This window comes from Camelus ferus, chromosome 23 (genome assembly GCF_009834535.1).
Source record: "Camelus ferus isolate YT-003-E chromosome 23, BCGSAC_Cfer_1.0, whole genome shotgun sequence".
In the NCBI taxonomy this organism is placed as follows: domain Eukaryota; kingdom Metazoa; phylum Chordata; class Mammalia; order Artiodactyla; family Camelidae; genus Camelus; species Camelus ferus.
Genome location: NC_045718.1, coordinates 31,281,317 through 31,286,004, shown reverse-complemented (window position 1 = coordinate 31,286,004; position 4,688 = coordinate 31,281,317). Strand labels below are relative to the sequence as shown.

The following is a 4,688-nucleotide window of genomic DNA, read 5'->3' as shown; positions in this document are numbered from 1 at the left end:
TAGTGTATATCACATTTTTGCATTTTACTATCTTTACACTGTGGCCAAGAGTACTGGGCTGAACTTACCTTACAATTTAAACATGGCCTAGAAATGTCTTTTCAGAGCAAGCAGAATGACTCAGTCTGTACTGTTGTACACGGGGCCCAAGTTAGACACTGCTGAGTCCTGTACAGCCTTATTCGTAAGTAAAGGCATTTTTGAATTTCATCACATCCAACGTTTCATGTGTGGACTCTTAAGTTAGAAGCAGTTCAACTGATAAAGGGTCTCATGTCATTTCATTGCAGCGGAAACTGGTTGGGTCTGATGGTAGATAGTTGGTGTCAAGTAGCCAGTATCGTGGGCTGTCAGGCTAGAAGTCCTGAAACGTGTCACTTGGGTAAATTTCATGTGATATGGTGAACTGTTTAAAAAATTACCTGCAGTATCAAAAAATCAGATAGTCTACAGTTTGTACACAACACCAACCCTCAGGCACCCTGAATATGAGACACAAGACTCCTGCTTCTGTACTGCAGCTTCGCCTGCTGGTAGTGGAGATTGTCATGCTCGTCCTCAGGGGCATTGGTTTTCACAGACCTAATTTTTGGGGACAAAGTACTTTGCTTTCCCTTCCGGATGATCTTGCCTGGGAAAATTCCTAGTATCTTTGAACTGTTGTTCAAAGACCCCTTGGTTTCACATTTCCAGTGCTAATAGAACCAACTTTACAGTTCAGATGTACTTGGTCAGTCAGTATAAAAGAATTTGTGAAACACCCCCATGGATTTGATGCTAGACTTTAAATGGGTCGTGTGCTCTCCTCAAGCCCTCGGCTCCGCTTGCCTGTAGAACTCTGGCCAGGGGCTCCAGCTGCCCGAATGCTGGAAGTGCTGGAAACCCCCATATCTCCTGTCAGCCCAGCCCTCTCTCAGGTCCATTTCCTGCTGGGTGGGTAGAGGGGGGCATCACCATCCTTCCCCACACCTGCTGGTTCCACTCCCTTCCTGATGTAGGTTCCAGCCTCCTGGCAGCTCTCCGGGCCAGTCTGGCTCCCATTTGCCAGCTCCATCTAGACTTAACGTCACTGGTGGTGACTTTTCCAAAGAGAGACCTGTGAACCCGTGTAGGGGGAAGGCTGGGCTGCAGAGCCTTTAAGGCTCAAGAGTAGGTCCTGAGAAGTCAGTCAGTGGCTTTGCACAAGTTCTCCCTCCTGCCTAGATTTCCCCTCCTCCCTGCCTGGTCTGGGTAGCTCCTCGTTCAGGCTCCTACCAGTGTTCTGTAGCCAGTCCCTGTACCCAGAAGGCCGATTGCCACTTTTGGGATTCATTCATGGTCCACATACTATTTTGTAAACAGCGCTGTTTGTTTCCCCTTCAGGCTGTAACTCCTTATGGGCAGGGATGATCTTTGATTTCTCTGTTCCCCAAATCTAGCAGAGTCAGTGCTTCGCTTGAAGAAAGTGCTTAACGAATGGAGAGAGGCCAACAGAGGTAATCCTTGAACTTGAGAAGCTTTTCATTGAAAACAGAAACAAAGCAAAAGATGGAGGGTATTTGGATAACCTTTGAGTGAGTGTGGTGTACTGAAAACATAGGACATTTTTTGAGAATTCTTATTATTTACTGAGCCCTGTACTAAGTTTTTTGCATGCATTGTCTTATTTCATTCTCAGTACTTCTGTGATGTGGGTGGTACTATTAATATCTTCATTTTACAGATGAGAACACCGAGGCTTGGGGAGATTGAGAACCTGGCACAAGGTCACACTTAGTGAGTCACAGAGACAGGACCTGAGATTGAAACTGTGACTCCAGAACGCAGACTCTCAACCATGCTTCACGCGGTTTGTCTAATGAGCCTAGTCCTGCAACGGGAGCGAGAGGGAAAAAATGTGTTCCCACACATTGCCAAATTCATGTTCATTCCACTGCCTTGTGTGCCAGCAGTTCTGGCTAGCTTTCTTGGGTTTTTTGACTTTTAACAATCTGAAATTCTTTTTCATCTTTTTAAGAGTTCAGTGTTTTATCGAACATGTTGCAAAAGAGGGTTTGTCAAAAGGACGAAAGCCTATATCATCATCGGACTCCTCAGATGCTTCTTCCTTTACTCCCACTCTCTCCTTCGTCGGGGCAGGACCTCCTGCTGGGGCACAGCCACCAGCCCCTTCGTTGCAGAGAAGAGCCCCGATGTTGATGTTGATCAAGGTCTTTGCAAACAAGCCTGGCCAGAAAGGTCCAACATTCACACTCGCTTCTTCAATGAGAGCGTTGATCTTACCCTACACAAGTGGCACCGCATCATCATGCAGGATGAGGGTCAGGTGGATGCAGCTCAGAGACAGGCCATGGAGCAGGCCAGTGCTGGGTGGACGGCTGCCACGGGCAGTGAGCACCAGACCTGAGGGCCCCAATCCCACACTGCCTTGGCTTCCTTAAAAGGACCGAGCATTTTATCAGAAGCTGAGTAAAGGGCCCATCTAAGTTCTAATATGAAACACTAATGTTTAAATCCATAGCAAAAATGCACTTATTCAAGGGGGGAGGGCATAGCTCAAGTGGTAGAGTGCATACTTAGCGTACACAAGGTCCTGGGTACAATTCCCCAGCACTTCATCTAAAAATTAATAAGTTAACCTAATTATCTCCCCCTGCAAAGAAAAAATTTTTTAATACATTTATTCATTAATTCTATAGGTATTTTGCCAAGCAGAGCACTAGGCAGAGAGGATGCAAAGACAAAACATGGTCCCAAATTAAGGAGCTGATGGTTTTATGCTGGGATGCGCATATGGAATCAGAATTCATTAATGACTCAGCGCCTAAAGCAGGAGAGTCACGATGTGGCTGGAACTGAGTAGACAGCTCATGGCAGTGTTGTTCATCAGGTTCTGAACTCTGCCAGAGTGTCCCTGCAGGTTATTTTAATCCTTGTTGGGCTGGGGAGGGAGAGATATCATCCCCCACATTCACTTGAAGATATGGAGGTTCCAGGAGGTTAGCCTGGGGACGTGCATTGTGAGCAGCAGAGCTGGGTCCTGAACCCAGGGCTGTACCCAGGGCTGTCCGAGCCTGCACTCTTTCTGCTGTTCCACTCGCCCAGCTGACTTGGAAGATCTTTGTTAGGATAAGGAAATGTGTTTTCCTTGTCTTAGGAAAACCTTTCAGAAGCCTTAGTCATTTGTAATTAAGCAAATTACAGAGCTGGAAAGGCCCTGCAAATACTGTACCCTCAGAAACCCAAGAGCATGAAACCCTGAGATAGGACGAGGACGAGTGTGGCAAAGAGGGGCTCAGAGTGGAGGAGAGAGGGTAGCAGAGGCCTGAAAACATGAAAGCCAGAGAGCCTGGCTGTGCCAGGCAGTGGGCGAGGACAGCGCTGGGGATTAGCCAAAACAGGTGTGGTGACCAACCCCGGGAGAGTCCCTGTTGGGAAAAGGAGCAGGATTTGACAATAGAGGGATATGCAGGTCAGATCATGCAGGTACTTTTCGGTTGGAAAGTTAATGACATGGTAGAGAAGAAGAATGGGGAGCGTCATCTGAAAATGGACAGTTTGTCTCTGCCAAACTGAATCCGATTGGCCCAGGAGAGCTAATAATGACTCAGCGAGGGGAAGCTTTCAGATGCTGACGAGTGAATGCATGGCTGCCGCTCAGAAGGTAGCTGCACGTGTGAGTTGGCACACAGATCAAAATCAAGGGGTCATGGACGTGTCCGAGAGGGTTCTCTGTAACAGACCCATTGTGGGATCTGGGGCACACAGCTAGAATTTTCTTCTAAAGGCAGAACCCAAAGAAACTCAAGCAGCATTTCTATAGAGTCAAGCATGGGTTGATTACGTGTTACCAGGCACACATCCCTGTACTTGCAATCCTTGGTGAAGGGACAGAATAGACGTGTTGCGAAAAAGGCCTGGAGGAATTAACTTGCCCTCAATTTTGGGTTCTAAATCTTTGTGGATCAGGAAATTGCTAATCCAAGGAGAGAGGGCCTCTGTAACCTCCCTCCCCTGCGAGGTTATCGTTATCCAAGGCTGCTGGAACAGGCCCTGGACTCAGAGTAACCCTTCCTTCGTCAAAAAGGGGAGGTGATAGTCATTTGTTTGGTAACGATTTAAGCCTCAATTTTGCCTCCCATTTAGTAGCTGAGTTTTTTTGGCACAAGGGGGCTGACCGTCCCCCCTGAACGGCAGTCTGCGATCTTAGCCATAACTGCACATCTGGACAGCTGCCCTCCCCTTCAGGCTGGGTCGTAAATGTCTATAAAGTGATTCTTTTCTGTTGCTGTCTTGACACTTTCATGTCACCTTTCCTTTTTCTTTTGGTTGAAATATAGTTGATTTACAATGTTGTGCTAGTTTCTGGTGTACAGCATAGTGATTCAGTTATACATATATATATTCTTTTTCATTATAGGTTATTACAAGATATTGAATGTAATTCCCTGTGCTGTACAGTAGGACCTTGTTGTTTATCTTCTTTATATATGGGAGTTTGTATCTGCTAATCCCAAACTCTGAATTTATGCCTACCCCCACCACCTTTCGCCCTGGGGAACCAGAAATTTGTTTTCTATAACTGTGAGTGTTTCTGTTCTGTAAATAAATTCGTTTGTATCATTTTTTTAGACTCCCCTGCAGTCCTGGCCCACCAAGCCAGGCTTCCAAGCCCTGCGTGTCCACTTGGCTGGGCTGCCCAGCCTGCC

General features: G+C 46.8%; 1 pseudogene; it reads right to left on the bottom strand.

Moving 5' to 3' along the window:
* Positions 1-1,950: 1,950 nt before the first annotated feature.
* LOC116659302 lies at positions 1,951-4,193 on the bottom strand (annotated as a pseudogene).
* Positions 4,194-4,688: the final 495 nt, after the last annotated feature.